Source organism: Lithobates pipiens, unplaced genomic scaffold, assembly GCF_037356315.1.
Source record: "Lithobates pipiens isolate NorthernLeopardFrog02 unplaced genomic scaffold, aLitPip1_a1.2 Scaffold_23, whole genome shotgun sequence".
NCBI lineage: Eukaryota > Metazoa > Chordata > Amphibia > Anura > Ranidae > Lithobates > Lithobates pipiens.
In genome coordinates this window covers 130,650,645-130,677,621 of record NW_027507785.1, presented here as the reverse complement: position 1 = coordinate 130,677,621, position 26,977 = coordinate 130,650,645, and the positions used below count along the sequence as shown (strand labels likewise).

The window sequence follows — 26,977 nt, the reverse complement described above, 5'->3', positions numbered from 1 at the left end:
GTACTGATCTGTGCAGTGGAGGGGAGAGGTCGGATGGAAGCAGCCATCCCTCCATAACCAGCCAATACTCGAGTCTGCCAGCCCGATACTCTGCCAGCCTCTGCAATACAATACTCTGCAATGCAAAACAATACTCTGCCCGCCAATACAGTACAATACCCTGCCCGCCAATACAATACAATACCCTGCAATGCAATACAATACTCTCAAGGTTATCCAAAGGCTTAATTAGCTAATCCAAAAAAAAACACTAGATTCATTAAAAAATAAAAATAAATAATCGGATAGTCGTTGACTAATCAAAAAAATAATCGATAGATTAGTCGACAGACAAATTAATCGTTAGTTGCAGCTCTACTCCAATGAGTGAGACGCCAAGGGATGTTGGAAAAAAGACAGCCAAGCCGGATATCTGTCCCTTAATGGTGCTTAAAGCAAGTTTCTGATCCACTCCTCGCTGCAAAAACAGCAGGATCCTGGAAACTGAATATGTGCGCGGTCGCCACCCCATCTCCTCACACATGGAGATTTAAGCCTTCTACGTACGATGGTAAATCTTTCACGAAGACTTCCGTGCCCTCAGCAGTGTTGAAATCACTGAGTCTGACAGACCTCGGTCCCTTAGCACCTGGTCTTCAACAGCCATGCCGTTAAAACCAGAGACGGTAAAGCAGGATGAAGTATCGGACCCTGCGATAGAAAGTCCTCTTGCATTGGCAGCCACCAAGGAACACCCGCCACCAGTCATACTAGGTCGGGATACCAAGGATGTCAAGGCCAATCTGGGGCAATCAGAATCACCTTAACCGTGCAGGCTGGTTTGCGGGACCCAAAAAGGGGCCGCCGCCTCAGCAGCTTCCTCCTGCTGCTTCCTGTCAGAACAGGGGCCACCAGTCACCGCAGGGCCCGAGTCTGAATCTGAGCTCTCCCCAGAAAACAGGGGGAGTTTTTTTTACCCCCCCCCTTGCGCCCACACGACACTTCCACCCTGGCAATAAAGGTCTCCAGGACCTCTGATAAAGCGTCCATGGGCACCGCAGTTTTAGCAGGTGAGCCTGTTGCAATAGCAGGGATGTCTGGGGAACAAGCACCAGCTTCTGACGCCATGCTGACCCTCACTTGCCTGCCACAACTTAGGGACTTAAGGCAAGGTACACAAAGCAGACTGAGGTGACACCCCCCCCCCCCCCAGGACTCACCACCCTGACCAATCTGCCCTGCGTCAGTCACAAAGTGCCCAGAATAAAAACCGCAATGTTCTGAGGTAACCAGACACCAGCACTAGACGTAAACAAAGCGGAGGCTACAAGAAAATGGCCGCCGGCTGTCCTAGCAAGAAAATCACCAAGAAAATTGCTGATGCCACAAACACTGCATAGACTACAGGAGAATGGCCGCAGCCTCTGCAAAAATGGTGGCGGCCTCTCCTCAGGTAAAAACAGCCCAAGCATCTCACAGTGAAGAAAAAAAAAAAAAAAAGAAAAGACAACAATTTACCCCAAAAGCCAGCGCAGCCCCCTGCCAAAGCTCGGAGCCCCCCCCAGCCAGGTACATACACCGCACCCCATGCCCAGTCGCACAGTGGCCCCAGCAGGGGGAGGAAGGAATGAGGGACAGGGAGAGAGGAATGGGAGAGTAAGAGACCCCTAGTCGACCTCCCAGGGAAAGTCCAGCTGCTATATTCTGCCAAGGTAGGGAAAGCCGTACTTACCCCTCCTGTCCGGATTGCTGGACGCATTCCACCACAGACCCATCACCCGAGCAGTACGGGGTGACTGCTAGCCACGGCACACTGTGACATGAACAGCAGTAGCCCGGTCATGTGTGCCCTGGAACATTTAGCTCACCGGCCGCCCCTGGAGCATGTCGTGGCCGACCCAGCATGTAGCTAGGGTCTGCTCACGCTCGATGGCCAGGCTGGGGAAGACTACAAGGATCTATATTTTCCAGCCCGTCACCCAGCTCAGCTGTTGATTGTAAATCACAGGATCAAAAATTAAAAAATTCCCACGACCAATGGTCCCCTCAGGGAGCCAGGTCCTTCTACACTAGGCAGAAAAAAAAACTGGAGCTGCAGGAAGCAGGGTGAGGGGTTATAGCCAGAGGGACAACCCCCTGGGCCGTGCTGTGCAGTCTTGCTGTTTTTACATTTGTTAAATCTTCTGCCTAGTCCTCTCCTGAAGGCGACGCAATAACCCTAAGGTCAAGAATTAAAAGGAGCATCAATGAACCAAAGAAATGTAATTTACGGTGATGCGCCCAATAGGAAATCAGCCTTATTAGAGCCCTACGGGTGCAGCAGCTGATTTATAATTATACAGGAGGTCCCCGAGTTACAGACCTCTGACTTACGATAACTCCTAGTTATGAAAGGCAGGTGGCGCCGACTGGAATATTGGAAAAAACATCGGTAAACCTTGATCACCCAATGTAGAATGTTTTTTTTTCTCAAAAGTGAAATTACTCTTTAAAGCTAATAGAGCCACTGATGCACTTTTAATTTTAAAGTAAGTGTACTACTGAGGAAAAATATAGTAATTTAAAAAAAAAAAAAAAATAGCTATTCCATGTCTCCCAACTTTTACACTTTGGAATGAAAAAGTGGGTGTGGCAAAATGATTAACAGTGGGAGGGGCATAAGGGTCGTGGTTAAGCAAAACCCGGGCTTTTATGTGCTTATAAAATATGCTTTGATTGCTGTGCCACAAGAGTCTCATGGACGCAAACTCCAGCACAGACAAAAAAAATTATTCCTTTACTAATAATTTTCCACAAACTGCGGAAGTGCACGTTACACAAAGTGTGGAAGGATTCAGGAGTGCGCTACTAACAGAGGGTAGGGTTCAGGGGTTAAACCGCAAGAGACACCAATTAGACCCCTTTCACACTGAGGCGCTTTCGTGTTAAAAGAAGCGCCTGAAAAGCTCACGAAAATGTATTTCAATTAAAATCAATGAATGCTTTCACACTGGGGCAGTGTGCTGGCAGGGCAGTGAAAAAAAAAAAAAACGTCCTTGACATCCAACTTCTCCAGCCAGCAATGTATACACCAAATGCCGGCTGTTTGTCTATGACCCGGTTGCTTGACAAAGGGGCTGAGCCACTGAAAAGCATATTCGACCCATCCTTTTTTTGGCCGATTTTACTACGATTACTGTGCTTATGGTGTGTTTTTCATAGTTCATGTGACTTAAAAACAGCATCAATAACGTAACACGGGGTGCGTCAATGATGTGTGCTTGCTGCGTTTTCAATGCATTTGAACTGGGAGGCATTTTTTTTGCATTTTTTTTAACATCCTAAAAACGCATGATAAAAATGCACCATGTTGAAATTTGAACACATCAATGGAAGCGCAACGGACCAGTGTGCAGACATACATAGAATTTAAAGGGATACATAGGGCTAAAAAGGTGCCAATAATGTCCGAAAATGAATTCATATTAAATTAAAGTGATGATATTAATTAAAAAGTTGAACACAATTATATCTAAAAATATAAATAATTTTTTTATAATTGTAATTTTCAGTTTTTGGCCACATGCATCCTGCATTTTCGGCACCATTCCATTCAGTGCACCTCTACTTTTTAGACATCCCATTCCAAATCATTGGCACGTTTCCACTAACCCCTCCCGCTTTGTGGCTATCCATTCTTCTGGGAAGGCTTTCTATGAGATTTTAGTGCGTTTCTGATATGGTATGACAAACAGCTGACAAGGGTACCAATGAGCTTGGGGGGGACCTGCTGAACGAGGGTACCAATGAGCTTGGGGGGGGGGACCTGCTGAACAAGGGTACCAATGAGCTTGGGGGGGGGGGGATCTGCTGAACAAGGGTACCAATGAGCTTGGGGGGACCCGCTGAACAAGGGTACCAATGAGCTTGGGGGGGACCCGCTGAACAAGGGTACCAATGAGCTTGGGGGGACCTGCTGAACAAGGGTACCAATGAGCTTGGGGGGACCTGCTGAACAAGGGTACCAATGAGCTTGGGGGGGACCTGCTGAACAAGGGTACCAATGAGCTTGGGGGGACCTGCTGAACAAGGGTACCAATGAGCTGGGGTTCTACTGGGCCCCTTTAAAACAAATAGAAAATCACTGCACACACAGGACGTTTACCAAGCTTCATTAAAGCATCATTGCGGCATCAAAAAAAGCATGTTGAAGCGGTAGGCACTTTAATGTGTGTTGAAGTCGAAGCAAGTGTAAATGAGCTCTAAAAGATTCAGATATTCACCACCAACTGATCTGTGGTGGAAATAAAGATAGATCCAGCCACCATAGATATTTGTACCTACGGTGCGTGTTTAAGGCCTTTCACATTTGTGAGACTTGTCCTGCGACTGCAAAATTACATGACAAGTCGTACCATTCACATTTGTGCATCTTCAAGTCCTAATGAATTCAAAGTAGTCCCTGCACTACTTTGGTCTAACTTTGATGTGACTTGAGGTCCATAGATCTCAAGATTACACAGCCATTGCTTCAAGTCGTGGCAAATCCCATCAAAAACGTGCGACTTTCAAGACGCACAAGTGTGAAAGAATCCTAAGCCAATATTAAAAATTATATAAAAATGTTTCAATTATATCTGCACATCTGTCTGCCTTGAAATAGCTTATGCAAGCCTTACATATACAGCAGATTCACAGAAAAGTTACAAAAATACATACAGTATGTTACATTTGTCAAATTGGCTAGACTTACTACTATAAGCATATATAAAAGAAACCACTGAAGGTTTTACCTGTGATATCAGACGATCTCCTACACTTGCCACAAAGAAAACAGGAAGCACATTTGGAAAGCCTTTTCAGAACAGATGCTTTTGCGCCTGCCCATCAGGAGCCCATGACGACGGTGTGAACGTTTGAGACTTATGGCCAATAACTGCAAGCGGCACCTAGGGGAAAAAAAAAAAAAAAAAAGAAAAACTGACACCACGAGCCTTAAATCAGTAACTTGAACCATAAATGTTTCTCACCAACAAGGTGTCCAAGCTTTACTCCTAAAGGATAATTTAGGCTGGGTTCACACGGAGCGGATCTGTTGAACGGACTCCGTTAGCTCAGCGGGGGATCATTCCGTTGATCCCCGCTGAGTAGGTGGATGACCGGTCAGTCTCTGCTTACTGTGCTGAGAAAAAAACTGTCAGAGCCCCGCTGTTCTCCAAGGGAAGATCGGATGAAAAAGGACAGCCTGTCAGTTTTCATCCGATCCCATCAGTCTGTTTGGAGAGGATCTTGTCAGATCGGATGGCACATCTCCGCTGACATCCGCCTGCCCATACAAGTCAGACTTGCCTGTCCGTTTTTCAGGCGGATCCGAGCAGATTGTGTGAAAGGGGCCTTAGATGTCATAGCAGTTAAATGATACAAATTAAAGTGTTACTAAACTTTTTTTTTATTAAAATAACAAACATGTTCTACTTACCTGTTATGTACAGTGATATTGCTCAGAGTGGGCCCGATCCTCCTCTTCTCTGGTCCCTGGCAGCGATCTCCGTTTTTCCTTTGGGAAATGCCAATGCCAACAGCAGGCTATGGGGTTTGGTAGTCCCCAGGCTTCTGAGCTGTGTCTACAGAGAAACCATCCATTAGGACTTAGGCCCACCTCCCACTTCCTTTGATTGACAGCAGCAAGAGCCAATGGCTCCTGCTGCTGCACAAATGCAGTGTAAAGAGGAAGGGGAGACAATATCGCAGCCGTGCACATGCTGATCTCTTCTCCCCTCTCTTACTCTTCACACAGGGAAGGGGTGGCAATGCATTAAAGGTAAAAAATGTTTATCGGTTTAGTAACACTTTAAAATACTAAATATATGTATATATGTATATATAAAAACCAGGGGAAAAAAAAAATCTCAATTACTCAACTACACGGTCACCTGCAAAACTTTGCGGCCAAAACAGGCATCCGCCGATGCACTGACGTCTACCTTGTAGAACTTGGTAAACGTATGGACAGAGGACCAGGTCGCCGCCTTACACACCTGAGCGACAGACACTCGGTGTCTGAAGGCCCAAGACGTTACGATTGCCCTTGTAGAGTGGGCCGTGACCAGAAAGGGGGGCACTTGCCCCTTCAAGGCGTAGGCTTGTACTACAATCTGTCTGATCCACCTAGAATTGGTGGCAGACGAGACCGACAAATACACTTTAGAGCCCTCACCCCGTCGAGCGCGTGAAAGGCCACCTCTTTGGGGTGCTTCGGCTTAGGACAACGATGGTAATACAATGTCCTCATTGATATGAAAGGCCGAGACCACCTTAGGTAGAAGAGACGGTGGTGGACGCAATACCACTTTATACCTGTGGATGACCAGATAAGGTGACTTGCAGGACAAGGCTGCCAATTCCGAAACCCTCCTGGCCGATGTTATGGCCACTAGGAAACCCCCTTCTGTGAAAGGGTCAGCAAGGGAATCTCCCTGATATTCTCAAACGGCGGATTGTGAAGCGCCAACACCAGGTTCAAATTCTATGGAGGTAACGGTGGACACACCGGAGGGACTATATGTCGTACCCCCGCTTGCACAATGCGCTCTGACAGAATGCCAGGAGTGACGTTGTTGCGGCTCATCCATTCAAACGGCCAGGGCACGTGAACCTGGAAGGAAGAACTGGGTGAAGATGGAAGCCTGTTGTGCCTATATTTTCCAGGTTAGAAAGTGGGGAATGGAGGATCAAAGCTCCAGGGCTCTCTTCTTGAAAGCAAGTCAATAAAGGGCAGCTTCCATTTTTCTATTTTGGTTCTTTTAAAAGGTCCTGAATGATGAACACACGTTTTTTGTATACAACTGTAACACTAATTTTACACTGGGATTTGCTTTATAATGATAAATTGATGTTGTTGCAGTCTGGCACTGTGATTACCTTGCACGAGGATGTGACCCCAGATCATTATTCCTGCCAAGTTTGCATGTCATCACTATGGGGCACACAAACCAGTGAATCTGAAGTTCACCAAATACTCACTGCAGAATCTCAAAAGGCATCTGCACAAAAGGGACATTTAAAACAAATACTGCAGTTTATATAGCTCATATTTAAAGCACAAGTAGACCGCAGAAGATAAAGGAGTTGTAAAGGCAGTAGGTTTTTTATCTTAATGCATTCTATGCATTAAGATAAAAAAAACATGTGTTTAGCAACCACCCCAGAACCCCCTAATTACTTACCTGAGCCCCATCCCTATCCAGCGATGTCCATGAATTTCTAAGCCATCTAGGACACTCCTGATTGGCTGAGACACCGCAGCAGTGCCAATGACGCCTGCCGCTGTCAACATCAGTCAGCCAATCAGGGGAGAGAGGGGGCAGGGCCGGGTCAGAGCGCCATCTCTGAATGGACACAGGGAGCTGTGACTCGGCTCCAGCGCCCCCATAGGAAGCTGCTGTGGGGGGCACTCGATAGGAGGGAAGGGCTAGGAACAGCAAAGAGGGACTCGAGAAAGGGGATCCAGGCTGCTCTGTGCAAAACCATCTGCACAGAAGCAAGTATAAGGGCCGGTTCACACAGCGAGGCGAGGCGAGGCGACACGGCTCGCCTCGCCTCGCTCCCGCAAGTCGCCCCCATTCAGTACTATGGAACCGTTCTGAGAGGAGCGACTCGAGTCGCTCCGACTCAGAAAAAAGGTTCCTGTACTACTTCGGGGCGACTTCGGGGGCGACTTGCATTGACTTCTATACAGAAGTCCTCTGCAAGTCGCCGCTGAGCTCCCCGCAGGTCGCGGCGAGGTAAGTCGGAGACGCCTCGACGCGCCTCGCTGTGTGAACCGGCCCTAACCGTTTTTTTTTGTTTGTTTGTTTTTGTAATCACATATCAAAGCATATACATGTGCACTGGGATGGATAATCAGCCCAGTTTGCATCCAGGATATGCGATTAAATACATACAGCCGTGGACCACAACAGTTAGAAAACACTTTTGACTTCTGGGCACAGAAATACACTTAGAAATACTTTGTGCTGACAACTTTTGAGATGTTGGAAGATTAAGAAGCCCAATTTATCCCACTAGGCTGAGGTTTTAAGCTCCAAACACACTATGAGAAAATCAGGCGAACGATCAGCCGGTTTTCCCCTCAATGTTTCAATGCAAGTCAAAACCAAGGATAGAAATAACGTACAAAAATTCTCGTACGACAAAGGCTTTTCTTTTTAGTCATTTGTGGTTTCTGGTCATGTGCAGTCCCTCCTATCTGAGATGTCTTGTACAAAAATGATACGCATGAAACAAAAATCATTCCCGTACAGAAAAAAAAAAAAAAAAAATTGGAAAATTTTAATTCGGAAGGTCAGAATCAGCTGTCGAAAGTTTTATACACACCATCAGAAAAATCGTACGATCGTTTCTCAGACAAAACGCTCACCCGATTATCATAGTGTGTACAAGGCATCACACAACGTATCTGACATAAGTGAAGCTGAGTGCACAATATGTACAAGATATGATAAATCCTCTAGGTGCATGCATTTTAAAAAGGACAGTGAAAATTGTATATATATATATATATACACATACACACACACACACACACACACACACACACACACACACACACACACACACACACACATATATATATATATATATATATATATATATATATATATATATATATATATATATATATATATATACACACACATACACATACACATACACACACATACATACACACACACACTCTGCGTCTATGAAGGTTTCTACCCCGTGCACATTTTTTCAATGCTGCCTTTGAGCTCAAAAAACACACACACAAAAAAAATAATAATAAAATCAAGGGAATGAGATGAGATTATATACACACACACCAAGACCTTGGATTGTGAGCATAATTCATTCCGGAAACATGCTTGTATTCCACTCATATCAAAGCGAATTTCCCCATAAGAAATAATGGAAACTTCCACAACCATTTATTCCTAGGCCTTTCAGTTCAAAAGTCCATATATAAATATTATAGCAATGTGAAGGTTGTGCAAGCATAAAATGTCCATCCGCAAAGTTATTAGAAGCAAAATCTAGCAGGAGCTACAGTGTATGAAAGAAGAGAGGCGCCTCCAAGTGTAACATTTGGCAGGGTATGGGCAGAGTATTGGCAGAGTATTGAGAGGGTATTGAGGGATGGATTTGACTGCAATTGTCACAGAGCAGTGCTGTGGGCACTACAGATCCAGCCCACAGCGCTGCTGCCATTCAATCTCTCCCCTCCACTGTACAGATCAGTACAGAGCGGAGAGAGGAACCGGCATCATGACATGACACCGGTTTACAAGTGATTGCTCTGTCATTTGACAGAGCGATCACATGGTAAACGGCTGCCGGGGTGTACAAAGATGGCGCTCCGGAGCTAGGCCGAAGCCTCTGCCTTTCCTAAGGCCGAAGCAGCGGAGCGCTCCGCGGATTGCGGCTCGTGCCGATCCAAACAGGGTGACCCATTCGGATCACAGATCGGTGACTATCTGTTGCACCCCTAGTAACAATATGGTTACATTTAATGAAGGTACATTTAGAAACTCACATGGTTGATGATTAAAACAGGCACATCTAAGTATGCAGGCATCCAGGGTAAAGCTGTCCACATAGACCATCCTCCGCACCGCCAGGTCTCACCACTGTCAGTCTGCAATCGTGACCGGAAGACTACCCTGAAAGCGAGGCTTGAATCAATCGTGGAGCACAGTGTGGAAGGGATTACGTCGATGGCGGTGCGGAGGGTGATCTATGTGGACAGCTTTTTTTCTTTTTTTTGAACAACAACGAGTTTATTGAAAATTGACACAAGAATTACAGTTTTGGCACATCGAACAGTGGAGGGAAATAACAAGCACAAACAGCTCCGTATCATAGAAGAGCACAGGCCAAATGCATTAGGATACTGACATCATACTCATAACAGTACCTTACAATGCAAAGCATAAGAAGCAGATAAAAAGAAGAAGGAAAAAACATAATGCCAGGAAAGCATGTCAACAGCGCTCGCCCATCCCTGGTAGTGTAGGAAGGAGACTACCAAACCTCCCATATGTTTAGTGTATGGAAAGTATTACAATCCACCCCAACCCTTACCCGTCTATACATTCCCTTCCCTTGGTTACCACAGTCACACCCCCTGGTTCCCCCAACAGGAAGCAAATACAAAGTGGCCCTCCCCACTTGCCCATCCGGGGAACTTGAAGCGGACCAACAAAACTAGTCCGCACAAGTGTCCAGGTTATTGAGCCAACGGTCCCAGATCGTGTTAAATTTATTTGGGCAGCACCTGTGTGCATATATAACTTTCTTCATTGGCAAAGTTAGGTTCACCTCAGCCACCCAGGCTCTGAATGTCGGGGTGTCAGATCGCATCCATAGCCTGGCAATCAGCTTCCTGGCACTAAATAGCACTTCCTGCATGAAGACGGCCTGTGAGGGGGTCTGTCGGAGCATTTAGCACTAGTCCTAGTATGCAGGTTTTGGGATCCACCTGAAGGGGGGAGCCCATGTGGTCATGTAGGAAGCGAACAATCTGTATCCAGAAAGTCTGGATGTCCGGACAGGACCAGATCAAATGGTAGAAGGAGCACGGAAGACCCCTACAACGTGGGCACCCCGGCTCCTGGGAGGGCTTGTATCTGCAAATTCTTGCGGGAGTGAGATAAGATTTATGCAAGATGTACAATTGCGTCAGCCCGTCGGTTAGCCTAGGGGAAACCAGTTTAACATTATCTAGGATCTCCTCCCAGTCCTCATTCTCCAGCGGCCCACCTCTTCCTCCCATCTATGCCTGGCCACCTCAGCAATCCTGGCTTCAGAGCACCGTCTGAGGGAGCCATAGATAGTGGATATCAGTTTCGAGGGCTCCTCACCAACCACAACCCCCACCAGTGACAGTTCTTGAGGATCAGGAAATCCCTCCCCAAATTGAGCTCGGAGGGCATGGGATAATTGCACATAGCGGAAAATCATATGCGAGGGGATCTCAAACTCCCCCTGCAGCGCCCGGAAACTGCGCACCCCCAGGGGGGTGACGACCTGGTACAGGTATACCACCCCCCCGGAGGCCCAGAGGCCCGCGCCCGGCAGCTCCCGAAGCTCCCCCAGCTGAGAGTTGTACCACAAGGGCGTGTGGGAGTGCACCCAGTCCGCCCCCACCATCTTTTGGGCAATCCCCCACACCCGCCTATGTTGAGACAGCAATGGGGGGGGCGACCCTTCTCACTCCTGTTAGTTTCCTTCCCCCTAAACAAAACCTGAAGGGGAGAGTGGGCGGAGCTGTGTGGTGCTCTGCATATTAATGCTTGGTACCTGAGTGCATCTGTTTTATGTAGGTGAAAGAAGTGAGAGCTGGGCGGCAATGTAATATGCGTGAAAGTCAGGAAGCGCCGCCCCCCCCCCCCCCAGGTTAGTAGGATTCTTGAGCGTATTCCACGCCAATTTGTGACGCCCAGAGCCCCAGATAAAGGAGTTGAGGATAGTATCTACAGTTTTAAAATATTTAAGGGGGATAAGAATTGAGGCATGCCAGAATTTATGTAGGCACTTGGGTAGCAGAATCATTTTAACTAAGTTTATCCTTCCCATTACGCCAAGGGGGAATCTAGCCCAGGATTGAGTTTTGCATTTTAAGTAGGAGGAGATCAGGGGTTCGATATTATGCAATATAAAGTCAAGGGGTTCTCTAGTGATCTGGATTCCCAGATACTGAATAGAAGATACTATACATAGAGGGAGGGAGGCCGCATCAATCGCTGGCGGGAACATATCAATGGGAAGAATTTGTGACTTCGCCCAGTTAATACTGAGGCCCGAGTGTTTACCAAAATCCTCGATAGTACAGAGAGCAGCCCGCAAGGAGGGCCCCTCATCCTCAAGATATAGGAGCATGTCGCCTGCGTACATGCTCACGGTCTCTACTAAGGGTCCCACCCTAAGGCCTCTTATGTGTGGATTGGATCTGAGAGAGGAGATGGCCAGAGGCTCCACCGCCAGGGCATATAGGATCGGGGATAATGGACATCCCTGTCTAGTCCTTCGCCTTAGAGGTAGGGGCCCAGACAGCCAACCGTTTACCGCCACGCGCGCCTCCGGAGAGAAGTATAAAATTTTGACCCACTTTATCAAGTTAGGCCCGAACCCGAATCGTCTAAGGCACTCCCACAAATACTCCCATTCCACCGAGTCAAACACCTTAGCCGCATCCAACGCTATCACAGCCCTAGTACCCACATTCTCATGGGAAGCCTGAAGATTCATATGAAGTCTACGGATGTTCATCGCTGTGTTCTTACCAGACATGAAACCCGTTTGATCGGGGTGGATAATGGACAAAATATGGGGGTTCAGCCGGGACACAAGTATTTTGGCCAATATTTTGATATCCACCTGCAGCAATGAAATGGGGCGATACGAGTTGGGGCGGTGTGGGTCTTTATTTGGTTTCGGAATTACTATAAATCGTTGCTTGACGTAAAGTGGGAGGAAGGGAGTCAGATTCAAAAAGTTAAGTATACAAATTTAGAAGCTCGGGGAATAGCACGTCAGGATATGCGGCGTAGAAATCTAGCGGCAAACCATCTTGCCCAGGGGCCTTGGATGCGGCTAAGGACGAGAGCGCTAGTTCAATCTCCTCTAGTTTGATCGGTACCTCCCATTCGGCCATCTGGGCCACAGAGGGTTGTGGGAATGTAACATCCTGCACAAATGCCCGGGTTTCCTGAGGCGTGACCTCCACGTGAGAGGCATAAAGGTCTTCATAGTAGGATCGGAACATCTCGCCAACTGTCGCCGGGTCTGAGATAAGAGCCCCGCTTCCGCCTGCCAGGGACACCACTACAGGTGGCCTCGCATCCTGATGAGTGAGGTACGCTAGCAGTTTACCCGCCCTCTCGCCTTGTTCAAAAATCCTCTGCTGCGTAAAAAAATGTTTTCGCCTGGCTTGTTCAAATTGCAATTGGTCTAGGACACGGGTTTGGAGCCTGAGAGCCGAGGCGTTCGCCACCGTGGGGCTTAATACAAACTCGCGGGTGACAGCCTCCAGCTGCTCCACCGCCTGACTGGCTAGCAGTCGAGAGGAACTTTTCAGTCTATTGATCCGCCACACTAAAATGGAGCGTGCATGAATTTTAAACGCCTCCCACACACAGCCACCCGTTGCTGTCCCCTTATTAACCTCGAAAAAATGCCGCCACTCCTCCGACAGGTCATCCTGCTCCCCCAGTGCCCTCAGCCAAAAGGGGTTAAGGCGCCAGACACAGGGTCCCGCCTGCTGTGCCAACCTGAATGTAGCCCAGCAGGGAGCGTGATCTGACAGGGACCTCGCAAGGAACCCCGCATCCACCAGCTGGGGGAGGAGGACACCCGACGCCAAAATATAGTCTATGCGGGACATGGTAGAGTGTGTGGCCGAGAAGCATGAAAAAGCCTGGGTCGTGGGATACTTGTAACGCCACACGTCAGTCAATGAAAAGTCCCTAAGGGTACGACACAGTCTAGATCCCGTCTGAGATGCTTGGTTGGAGCCACCACAAAGCCCATCTATACTTGGATTGAGGGCAATGTTAAAATCCCCAAGCCATATGGCAGGGGTTCCTGGGTGTTGGGTCATAAAAGAAAGCCCCTCAGATACAAGGCTAGCAGAGTATGGGGGCGGTATGTACAGAGCCAAGATAAGGTAGCGTCTACCATGGATAGTGCAGTGCATAAAAATAAACCGGCCCTGGGGATCCGTCCGCAAGGTAAGTAGGTGAAATTGCAGAGTTTTGGCTATCAGCAGAGACACACCCCGAGAGTAAGGGGTGTGGGTTGCGTGATAAGCTCAACCAACCCATGGCCGTCTAAGTGCTAACTGGAGCTGGCCCGTAACATGCGTCTACCAGCACTATAATATCCGCCCTATATGACTTAAGGCAAGTGAAGATTGCCGTGCGCTTGAGCTTATCTCTGATGCCCCTGACGTTCCACGTCAAAAATTTAATAGCAGCCATAGGTCAGTAGTAGACATGCCAAGCACCCATGTGAGCGGACCGATCCCCAGTGTGGTATCTACCCTCCACCCCCCAACCACCAATCTCAATCTCGACATATGAAGTAGGAATCTAGTTCGATGCATCATAAACCCGGAAACTAATAACAATAAAACAAATAAAAACCCGAACCCCAACCTGCACCCCCCTCCCCCCACCCAGCTCTCAGCCACCCCAACAGGGCTGGAGCATTCATCCCCAACTGGCTGAACTATTGCCTGCACCCCCTGTAAGGAAGGCGGCCAGAGCGGCCTCCCCCCGCCGCTCAAACCAGCCGACTCCACAGTGGGGCCGACAAGGCAGTCAATTGTACACGGGGTGGTCACTCGCTGCATTAGGCCCAGAGAGTAGCCCACCGGGCAAGGTCACGCATCAAGAGTCGCAGCCTCCGCCCCCGGTGAACAGTAGAGGCAATATAATCATAAAAGGAGAAAAGGTTGACAACAATATTCAAATTGCTATATATATAAAAAAAAAAAAAAAAAAAATTCTTAGCATCAGAATTAAAGTTATAGTGTTAAATAAAAGAAGGGGACAAGGAAAAGAAAACAAAAATGGAGAAATATAGGAGGAACAGGCGCCTGAGCAAGGTATACCCATAATCAGAGGTCCACAAGCTATGTAGAGGCCTGAATTCACAACATAGCAATCAGTGGGGCAACTCAAACAGTCACATAGGGAAAAGAGCAGCCGGGATCCAAGTCATGAGTCTGCAGAGGGATAAATTCAGACAGTGGCCTGACAATCGCCACTGAGTCGGTGCAGGGTAGCGACAGCTCCCACAGGATGTACTCGCAGAAAGGGCTTTCCAGTGTAATGGGCCAGCAGACACCGTCCGACCGTGGCCAAGCATAAGGTCCCGCAGTCAACAACCGATGTAAACACTCCCCGGGTGGTAGGCACGCACGTGGGGAAGGGACAGCCCCAACAGCGGGGACATAAAGTAAATCGTCTTACCACCACAGGGCGTCCAGACAGATCCTCCCGCTAGGCCCAACGATTCCAGTCAGCTTCCCTCCGATCCAGCCACTCCACTGCCTGCGCCGGGTCATCAAAAAAGTGTGCGCGATCCTCTCCCAGGACCCGAAGTTTCGCTGGGTACATCATGGCATATTTGAGGTTGTTGATCCGCAGTCTTCTCTTAATCTCCACAAACCGCGCTCGTTGTTTCTGGACTTCCGCAGAGAAGTCCGGGAAAACCAAGACATGACCCGCCTGGTAAGGGATATTGCCCTTCTCTCTGCTCAGACGCAAAACGGTGTCACGGTCCCGATAGTTCAACAGCTTGGCGATGTGTGCGGGGCGGCGCGCCTTCCGGCGGATGCCTCGCGGGCATACGATGTGCCCGCTCTACAATAAATGTAGTAGAGAAAGCCTTCCTGCCATAGATCTTGCTCAGTAGGTTTTCAAGGAAAGTAGGTGGATCAGGGCCTTCTGAACCCTCCGGCAGGCCTATGAAACGGAGATTAGACCTCCGGGATCTATTTTCAAGATCATCTTGCTTCTGGGCCAGGAGATGAAGTTGGCGCCTCACCTCCTCGTGGGAGTGCTGCAGCGGGTGCAGCACATCCTCTGCCTGGCTGATCCTATCCTCCGTCTCCTTCACGCGATCTTTAAGTTTAGACATATCCTGTCTAATAAGGGATATGTCCACTCTAACCTCCTCTATTTTTGTGGTAAGGGAGGATTGGCAGGTGGAAATAGCCTCCAGTACTTTCACGGTATCATTCGCCGCTTGTTGAGCTGATGAGGGCGAGGAGGCGCCATCTTGAGCATCGTCCTTATCCTGCCTCCGGTACTTGTCAAGGGAGGACACCACCGCGCTGCTTTTCTTTGTAGGAGACATGACGGAAAGAATGTCAGGGTCTTAATCCGTCGGTTCACGGCAGTTTTAGCTGTCACCGATATACAGGATAGGTACACAGGATATATACCAGGAGCGGAGCTCAACTCATGTGCGACCTACTCCATCGCCGTCCAGGCCACGCCCTATGTGGACAGCTTTACCCTGGATGCATGCATACTTAGATGTGCCTCTTTTAATCATCAACCATGTGAGTTGCTAAATGTTGTACCTTTATTAATGTAACTGTATTGCTATACTTCGAGGCACATCTCTTCTCTTTTATACTCAGTTGTGAAAAGACATCGCTTGTATATCAAGCAAAAATGCATTTAAAAAGTTTGCTTGTCTTGCAAATATAGAGATAGATATAGATATATTTTATTTATATTTGGAAAAATTAACTGGAGGGGGAAGGGATTTTTAAAAGCGCTTATGCTACAGGCATTTGGGCCTTTATTTCAGATTGAAGAAGCTTATGCCTCTTTGTGCTCTTTTGCATGTTTTTATTGAGCTTTGAGCAAAAGGCATTTTTTTCCCCCCCACACAAACCCCATACTTTTTACTTTTTTGTTTGTGCGTTTGAGCTTCTTCACACTTAGGTAGGAAAAATGAGGAGGGGAGGGACTGTAAACAAAAAAAGGAGGAAAGGGGAAGAAGAAGCTGAGGGTTTGTGATTTTAATAGACATCTGTGTACGAACCCGCACAGTAGAGCTGCACGAATCTGGCCAATATGAGAAGCACATTTTTTTTCCTTTTTTAGAATAAAGATCATGATTCTCGCCACGCAACATCTTTCACATTATACAAAAATAAAAAGGCAAACTTCACTGTTTTTATAAAAACAAAGTATTTTTTCTCCCCAGAAAAAAAACAAAAAAACATTTAAAATACCATTGCACAAATACAGTGCGACATAAAATATTGCAACAATTGCCATTTTATTCCCTAGGGTCTCTGCCAAGTAAATTATTTTTATTTTTTTATTACATTTGGGGGTTCCAAGGAATGGGGGATGTGTTTGTGTGTGTGTGTGTGTAAAACGCACACATCCACGTCCTGTCAGGGGACAGAAGACAGATCGAGTGTTCCTAGTACATAGGAACACCGATCAGTCTCCTTCCCTAATCAGTCCCATCCCCCTACAGTTAGAACACACACACACACACACACACACACACAGGGAACATACAGTCATGGCCGAAATCGTTGGCACCCCAGAAAATATTCTCATAGAAAGAAAGTATTGCAGTAACACGTTTTGCTATACCATGTTTATTCCCTTCGTGTGTATTGGAACAAAACGAGGGAGCAAAAAAAAAATAAAAATAAGCAAATTGGAGATGTCGTCACACAATTCCAAAAATTGGCACCCTTTCAAAATTGTGACTAAATAAGATTGTTTCAAGCATGTGATGCTCCTTTAACCACTGGGCACTTAAACACCCTTAATAACCAGACCAATTTTCAGCTTTCGGTGCTCTCACATTTTGAATGACAATTACTCAGTCATGCAACACTGGACCTACATGACATTTTTGTCCATTTTTTCACACAAATAGAGCTTTCTTTTGGTGGTATTTAATCACCGCTGGGTTTTTATTTTATTTTTTGTGCTATAAAAGAAAAAAAAGACCGAAAAGTCTGTAAAAAAAAAAAAAAAAGAATTTTTCTTCGTTTCTGTTATAAAATTTAGCAGATTAGTAATTTTTATTCATAAATTTTGGCCAAAATTTATACTACTACATATCTTTGGTAAAAATAAGGTGGATATTATTTGGTCTTTGTGAAAGTTATAGAGTCCACAAGCTATGGTGCCAATATCTGAAAATTGATCACACCTGAAGTACTGACGGCCTATTTCAATTCTTGAGACCCTAACATGCCAGAAAAGTACAAATACCCCCCAAATGACCCCCCTTTTGGAAAGAAGATATTCCAAGGTATTTAGTAAGAGGCATTATGAGTTTTTTGAAGTTGTCATTTTTTCCCACAATTCTTTCCAAAATCAAGATTTTTTTTTACTTTTTTTTTTTTTTTTCACAAAATTGTCATATCAGTTTATTTCTCACACACAGCATATGCATACCACAAATTACACCCCAAATCACATTCTGCTATTACTCCCGAGTATGGCGATACCACATGTGTGAGACTTTTACACAACGTGGCCACATACAGAGGCCCAAAATGCAGGGAGCGCCATCAGGCGTTCTGGAGCACCCAGGACAATTCTGACATTTCTCTCCTACATGTAAAAATCATCATTTATTTGCTAGAAAATTACATAGAATCCCAAAACATTATATATATTTTTTTAGCAAACACCTTGGAGAATACAATGGTGGTCATTGCAACTTTTTATCTCGCACGGTATTTGCGCAGCAATTTTTCGAATGCTTTTTTTTGAAAAAAAAAAAAAAAAAAAAAAAAAAAGCCCAATTTTTGCATAATGTGAAAGATGAAGTTACGCCGAGTAAATAGATACCTAACATGTCACTCTTCAAAATTGCACACGCTCGTGGAATGGCGCCAAACGTCGCTACTTAAAAATCCCCATAGGCGACGCTTTAAATTTTTTTTACTGGTTACATGTTTTGAGTTACAGGAGGAGGTCTAGGGCTAGAATTATTGCTCTCGCTCCAACGTTCGCAGCGATACCTCAAATGTGTGGTTTGAACACCGTTTTCATATGTGGGCAGGACTTACGTATGCGTTCGCTTCTGAATGCGAGCACATGGGGACGGGGGCACTTAAAAAAAAAAATTCTTATTGTTCATTTTACTTTATTTTAGTTTGACATTTTTTCCCCCCAAAAATACATTTTTTGATCACTTTTATTCCTATTACAAGGAATGTAAACATCCCTTGTAATAGGAATATGGCATGACAGGTCCTCTTTACAGTGAGATATGGGGTCAACAAGACCCCACATCTCACCTCTAAGCTGGGAAGCCTGAAAAAAAAAAAAAAAAAAAAAAAAAAAAAAAAGGGTTATGGCTTTGATCGTATTGGCGAGTCAGTAGAAGCACCAGAGGGCGGCGGGAGAGGGGGGGGATGTCTATGGCTCGGTATTGCAGGGTATCACCGAGTATGGCTGGGTATCTCCGAGTATGGCAAGTATTGGCAAGGTATTGCAGAGTATTGGCTGGAATTGTACTGCAGAGTATTGTCTGGCAGTGCAGAGTATTGGCAGGGAATTGAGGGGTTAAATTTCGGTGATGCAGCCCACAGCGCTGCTGACACCGATCTCTTCCCCCTCCGCTGTACCGATCGGTACAGAGAGGGGGGGAGGGAGGAACCGGCGTCATAACATGACGCTGGTTTGTCTACAAGTGATCACTCCGTCATTTGACGGAGCGATCACGTGGTAAACGGTTCCTGTGGACCCGGCGGTCATGGATGCTCTCGAGTGCGCGTGAGAGCAGAATTCTGGGAGGACGTCATATGACGGCCTCCCAGAGTTAAACAACCGCCCTGTAGCCGTCATTCGGCTATGGGCCGGTTGTTAAGTGGTTAAACTCACCTGGGGCTAGTAACAGGTGTGGGCAATCTAAAAATCACAACTGAAAGCAGATTAAAAAAAAAAAAAAAAAAAAAAAAAAAAAGGAGAGAAGTTCACTAATGCCCCGTACACACGTTCCGATTATCGCAAGACAGATCATTCACATTTTGTTGCATACAACTAAGATCGAATACAACAGTGCAAAACGTATGTAAGATTTTTGTTGTAGGATTCTGGAAAAATCTTCCGCTGTGCATAGCTACGTATTTTAAATGTCAAATACGTGTGACCCGTGTCCTTCTGGTTTATTTTCGTGTTTCCGAGCATGCGTGGTGTTTATCGAACGGCTTTAATCTGACACATACTGTACGGATTACACAATTGTCGTATGACGTGCTGATGTCCGACCAAAGATTTCCTGTTTGTCCCTTTGGATTTGGTTGGACGGACTGTCGTGATTGGCTGTCGAAAGCTGCGAACTAACGATCAGATTATTGGACGATCTGTCCGAAAGCAACTTTTGTGGTCCGATAATCAGAGATCTAGATTTGCCTTTGTCCACAGTGCGCAACTTTATCAAGAAGTTTGCAACCCATGGCACTGTAGCTAATCTCTCTGGGTGTGGACATTAGAGAAAAATTGATGAAAGGTTGCAATGCAGGATAGTCCGGATGGTGGATAAGTAGCCCCAAACAAGTGCCAGAGAAATTCAAGCTGTCCTGCAGGCTCTGGAAGCATCAGTGTGAACTATCCTTCGACATTTAAATGAAATCAAATGCTATGGCAGGAGACCCAGGCGGACCCCACTGCTGACAGACATAAAAAAGCAAGACTACAGTTTGCCAAAATGTATTTGAGTAAGCCAAAATCCGTCTGGAAAAAAGTCTTCTGGACAGATGAGACTAAGAGCTTTTTGGTAAAGCACATCATTCTACTGTTTACCAAAAACGTAATGAGGCCAAAGAAAATAACACAGTACCTACAGTGAAATATGGTGGAGGTTTAATGATATTTTGGGGTTAATCAAATAATGGGAAAAGGGAAAAATTGGGACTTTAAATGAGGTCATAGCCTCCATCCCTATCAATGTAAGGCAAAAATTAAAAACAAAAGCTGGGCGGGACTTTATATGAAGTACGGGGTTAAAGAGACAAAATGGCTATTGAAAAAGTTTTAGTTTTTTTTTTTTTTATCTAGCAAAACATAATTACATGTATTTAGAGAGGTGCGCAGACAAGCATATCATTGATATCAACATTTTACTTTATACATTCATAATGACCGATACAGAATAGGTTATAAAAGCGCACCTCAATTACATACATAAAACAACCAATGGTAATGATAGAATGGACAATTGATAGAGTATTGCAGTTACATGAATCTATGACTTCATGATTGTTGCAATGAATTAAATAAAAACATAATTAATACAATATTACAAAAATCAGTACTGTTGGAGTTGGGGTACCAAAATACACGGCAACTAGTAGCTCTACGCGTTTCGCGGCTTACTGCCGCTCATCAGGAGAAAGCTTGCGATTGGTCTGAAAATACAGGAGTAGTAGTAAATTAATATTAGCAATGATGGAACAAGGGGAGGTTAAAAAAAAAAACACCTAATGGTCACTTACACAGCCATAGGCGCGGTATCGGAAGCCACCAGGCACCCAAAGCGACGGCACGGGAGCTGAGGAGGCCCATCAGGCGGCAATGGGGCCCACAGAGTGCACACACAGGCAACCACCGGGACAAAAAGGGCATTTATCAAATGGAAGCAAGATCAGCTTGTAAGTGTAAGCCTAATGGGCTCTTCTCGCTGAGTTAATGAGCGCTGAGGATCTGGCAGACATCCTGATAGACTCTGCAGAGGCATCCATCATATATTTGACGGCCCTAAGCAATGTAGGGAAGGACTCCAATATTTCTTTTCTGGAGGTACCTGCTACCAGATGACTCTTAAGTTGGTCTAGCCAACACTGCAAATTCCTAGCTACAACTGTAGCTGCCATTGCGGGTTTCAGATTGGCTAAACATGAATCCCAGGCTTTCTTCAGTAGCCCATCTGCCCTCTTGTCCATCGCATCTTTGAGAATCCCCATATCCTCAAAGGTTAAATCAGTCTTCCTAGACCAGTGATGGCGAACCTCGGCACCCCAGATGTTTTAAAACTACATTTCCCATGATGCTCATGCACTCTGCAGTGTAGTGGAGCATCATGGGAAATGTAGTTCTGAAACATCTGGAGTGCCAAGGTTCGCCATCACTGGTCTAGACACTTGTGAAAAGGCAGCATCTATTTGTTTTTTTTATTCCACACAAATTCCTAAATTTTCCTCAAAAGGAAACCTCCTTTTAAAGGCTTTAGTCTGCATTCACACCTCAGGGTAGCGTTTTTGAGCATTTTTTACCGGCGTTTTGTCACGTGTATTCGAGCGTTTGCATACAGCGTTTTGCAGCCTTTTTTTTTACTTTGGCTTTTTTTTTAGCCAATAGGAAAAATATTCATCTTTTTTCATCTGCTTCCTGGGTACTGTACCTGCTTATTGTACTTTCGGTTCAGCATTGTGCTCCCTGCGCCATCTGTTTGTACTATCTACTACAAAGATGAGTGATGATGAGATGGCGTGTTTTGTGGCAGCATCCGCTGTTGCCACATCTTTTCTGCATGAACGAGAGAGGAGGAAGAAGAGGGCACGCAGATATTGGATCCACCCCGTAATTGCCGATCGGGAAGAGAGATGGCAACTTTGGGTTATGTACAGTGACCTACGTGATGATACATTTTTGGACTACACCAGGACGTCCATAAAAAGGTTAGTCAAATTAGTTGGATTCATGATGTTTGACATTGTTCCTGTCTTATTTTATAATGTCCACTAATAAACACCATATTTGTTATTTTTGTTCACAGCTTTGATGAGTTACTGGGTTTACTCAGTCGGTTGCAACGAATGGACACATATTTTCGCAACAGTATACCCCCTGTGGAACGACTAATTATCACACTGAGGTAATATTTTCATATTTCTATTTAATTTTTTAACCACTTACCACCTCACGCCAATGTACATCGGCAGAATGCCACGGCTGGGCACAAGCACATACCTGTACGTTGCTCAGTGCCCAGCCGTGGATCGGGAGTGCCCCGCCGGTGGTGCGTTCCTGACCCGGTCCTGAGCTCTGTGACCGTGGCCGCGGGACCAGCGGACCTGATCGCCGCTGGTGTCCCGCAATCGGGTCACAGAGCTGAAGAACGAGGAGAGATCCAAGTAGACAAACTTCTTCCCGTGCTTCCTACTGTGGCCATCACCGATCGGAAAGACAATCAGTGACGTCACATGCCAGGCCACGCCCCCTAGAATAAAAAAAAAAAAACACATAACGTCATACATAACACCTACACTGCCCCCTAGTGGTTAACACCTTCCTGCCAGTGTCCAAAAATGTGTTAGAAAATGTCCGACGTGTCTGCAAAAAAAAAAATCGCTGATCGCCCCAATAACAATACAGGAAAAAAAAAAATTAAAAATTTATATATATATATATATATATATATATATATATATATATATATATATATATATATATATATATATATATATATATATATATATATATATATATATATATATGCGACGCAGTGCCGAATCACAAAAAGGGGCCTGGTCCTTTGGCTGCAAATTGGTTTGGGGCTTAACTGAGATTGATGAAGAACCCAATATGAATAATTTTTTATATGCATAAAATAAACACCAATCACACATTTTTAAAGCCAAACAAAAACTCTTTTTTTTTTTTTTATTTAAAATATTACTGAAATATCACTTTTTCTGTTACAACTTTTTCTGTTTGTTCGTTTTGCACATATACAGCTCAACAAAGAAATAGAGCTAACGTAGCTCATAAAACAAAAACAAAAAAAAAAATTAGAGGCGATGGAATGTTTGGGAGGAGCTGACTCCCTCATTGGGTGTATTCACCACATTCATTGCATGGCCATATTGTGACCAGGTGGAGGTAAAGGGATTCTCTTTTTGCTGCCAATTAGGTGGTGGTGGTGCTGGCAGAGGAAAGTAATTTAAAGGTGGTGGTGTTGGCAGAGGAAGGTAATTAGAGGGTGGTGGTGCTGGCAGATGGGGCAGGGGGTGATTTGCATAGGGACCATAAGGTGGCGGAGGCTCTGAGGACCTATATGTGGCGGTTGATGGAATAAAAGTCGCAATACAGGGTATGGTACCTGCCAACATGTCTGCCTGGAGTTCTGATAGTACCTTCTCCATCAGACATTCCAGACATCTTGCAGAAACCTGCACATGAGACCTGAGACCTGTTGCTATTCATTTTTTCTGACATACTGGCCATAATGTCCAGCATGCAGTTGAAGTCAGGTTCAGGAGCCCTCCTTGTTGCTCTAGCAGGTACACGAGCAGAAATGGATGGTGGGGACTCCTCATCTCCCACAAGTGTCTCAGATGTAGACCGTGCTGGAGTTGACAATTAGCTCTCCAGATCTCGGCCTGCTTGATCACTTGATGCTTGGCTTGCTTGCTGACTAGCATCTGTGTCCAAATCATCATTTGGAGTACTGTCCTCCCAGCAGTTTTCAGTCCTGAAAATATAACTCTCTCTTTACATTTTGTTTAATGACATTCGTACAGATGATAGCTTACCGCCCCAAAGCCAGCAATGGCCGAAGGAATTCCATTTCTTTTGCATGCAGATATTCTCTCGGAGCATATGCCCCAGATCCACTCCTAAATTCCCTTTGCAGTCTTAGATGTCGAGTGTAGGCATCATGTATACTCTTCCACTTTATTTTGAGCTGTTAAACACAATAAAATTATATATATATATATATATATATATATATATATATATATATATATATATATATATATATATATATATATATATATATATATATTTCTTTTTAGGTACCTAGCAACCGGACAATCTATATCGAGTTTACACTATGCCTTTCGTGTTGGAAAATCCACAGCAAGTTACATAGTTCGTGACACTTGCTCTGCTATTTATGATATTTTCAAAGGATATTGTTTTAAAAAAAACCTACAGCGGAAGATTGGTCAAGGATCTCAGATGTTTTCTGGCAACGCTGCAACTTCCCCAACTGCGTTGGAGCCATCAATGGGAAACATATTCGCATCATAAAGCCCATGGGTAGCAGAAGCCAGTATTTTAATTATAAAAAATATTTTTCATTCGTGTTAATGGCAGTGGCTGATGCTAATTATTGCTTCAGCTACATTGACATAGGATCATATGGCAGCAGCGCTGACTCTGCTATTTTTTCCCCCATTCTTCATTTGGACACCTGCAGCGTAACAATTCTCTGGACTTTCCAGAAACAGCCCACTCCCCCGCACAAATGGCCCTCCCCTACCCAGTGTGAGTGAGCATCTTCTACGGCCTTACTCGGGGCACAACCTGACTGTACAGAGGAGTGTGTTTAACTATCGACTAACACGAGTGTGTCGCGTTGTCGAATGTGCATTTGGCATATTGGAAAACAAATGGCGGGTACTGCACACTCCCATCGTTCTTAACGTGCAAAATGCAGTCTGTGTTGTTAAAGCTGCATGTGCGTTGCATAATTTTGTTCGGCAGCGGGATGGATTTGACTTTGAGGACCCAGTACATGAGAACATGGAAAGAGCTCATTGGACCGGTGTTTGTGGAAGCAGACAAGGGACACAGGTCAGGGATCAATTTGCCTCCTACTTCATATCTCCAGCAGGACAGGTCCCTTGGCAGCTTGAGTCAATATAATAAATTAAAAACTTTAGTTCTTTGTAAATACGACCATATACTATGCTGTACTGAATTATTAATAAAAATGCTTGATGTATTGATAAGAAGTCCCATGTTTTTTAGAAATATATATTTATCTTTGTGTGCAGTATCCTTACAATATCCACTAGGGGTCAGAGTGTGTCATCATGTATTTATGACATTCTGCTAAAACTATACTCGTTCCCATGCATAGGCCCCTTTCACACGGAGGCATTGGTCAGGCGGAGCAGTGAAGGAGCGGTGTATTCACTAGCTAGGGCACCGCTCCAGTGTGAAAGCCCTCCAGCTTTCACAATGGAGAGAAAGGAGCCTGTATAGCACCTGAAAAAGCGACTCCTTTCACTGCACTGTGAAAGCAGGAGTGCTGGAGCGGTGCGCTAGCAGGATGGTAAAAAAAGTCCTGCTAGCAGCATCTTTGGGAGCGGTGAATACCGCTCCTACCCATTGAAATCAATGGGCCAGCGTGGCTATACCACCGGCAAAGCACCGCTGCTAGCGGCCGCTAGAATGCTGGCAAAGCGCCCCTGCAGCGGCGCTTTGCTTTCGATTTGAACCCTTTTTCGGCCACTAGCAGGGGTTAAAACCGCCCTGCTAGCGGCCGCTAGGAACGCTGGCAAAGCGCCGCTTTGTGTGCGATTTTAACCCTTTTTCACTAGCGGCCGCATCAAAAAAATGGCGGCAAAGCGCAAACCCACCAACACCCGCACTGCCCCAGTGTGAAAGGGGCCTTATAATGTACTAATCATCCTATTATGTCCCTATTGTGGTTATGTTTGCAAGGGTTTATCTTACCTTTCTCATCCTTCACACGGCCAGTTAGGTCTGCCCAGTTTGTAAAAACTTGGATGGCAATCTGGTTCCATGCCCTCCTCTTGCACGCTCGCAGTTTGTAGCATGGATCTCTAGTATCATACAGACAGGGGTGCTCCTTCACCATTCTTATGAAGCTCTCCTGATCTAGAAGACATACTGTCTCATCCAGTTCTTCCATATTGCTGGTCTCCATGTGTGCTAAAAATGGTGATCTGTGCATGTTTTATGTTATTTCCTTATGTAAATTATATTTTCTCTTGAGCAGATACAGCGACAAAACGCCCACAGAAACGCTCGTTGTCACGCTAAGCGCTTGAATCGAGCAATTCCATTAGTTTCTATGGGAATAAAACGCCCAAATCAGCCAGATTCAAGCTTCAGGCGACTTGGAGTGGAGATGTGAACCATCTCCATTGAGAACAATGGATTTTTTCCCCTCCAGCGTTTTGTAGCTTCAGGCTTCAAGCTACAAAACGCTCAGGTGTGAATGGGGCCTTAGAGAAGAACTGCCCTTTTTCTAGATCCTTCCACTCCTTTTTAATAGTGTCTGTTAAAACTTTATGCACAGGGAAGACTGCGTTTAATCTCCTCCAGCCCCTGCTACATCTTGTCATGTACCAACAGCTGAGTTTTTTCTTCTTGGATCTCCAGGGTAGTATAAATTGCCTTGAGTAGATCATCCACCTCCTCAAGTGAAAGTTTGTATCTAGATGATCTGGCTTCTTCCTCCTCCTCAGAATCAATGGTTGAGGGAGGAATGCTTTCCCTTTCTTCCTCAGACTCACTTTCCACCTGTATGGAAGTGGATTGAGGGAGACTGAACTGAGAGCTCTGTTTTTGTCTGGAACTCTGGCCACGCATTTTCACAAGGGAACGCACTGTCCCTAGGGCCTCTGCTATTTATTTTTATTTTATTTTTTTACAGAAGATAAGAGCTCCTTACACTCCTGTGAGGACTCCAACTAAATCCCCTGCAGATCGCA

General features: G+C 45.4%; 1 protein-coding gene across 5 annotated transcripts in view; it reads right to left on the bottom strand.

The window, feature by feature from the left end:
* The window catches only part of TMEM184B (transmembrane protein 184B), a 337,694-nt gene that overhangs the window by 294,190 nt on the left and 16,527 nt on the right, over positions 1-26,977 (bottom strand). For 3 of the 5 annotated variants that reach the window (XM_077452366.1, XM_077452368.1, XM_077452367.1), the window contains one exon: positions 4,752-4,907. The exons of the other annotated variants lie outside the window; for them this stretch is intronic. The gene's annotated coding sequence lies outside the window, so the exon portion shown is untranslated. The remainder of the gene's footprint in view (positions 1-4,751; positions 4,908-26,977) is intronic. 5 annotated transcript variants of the gene reach the window in all.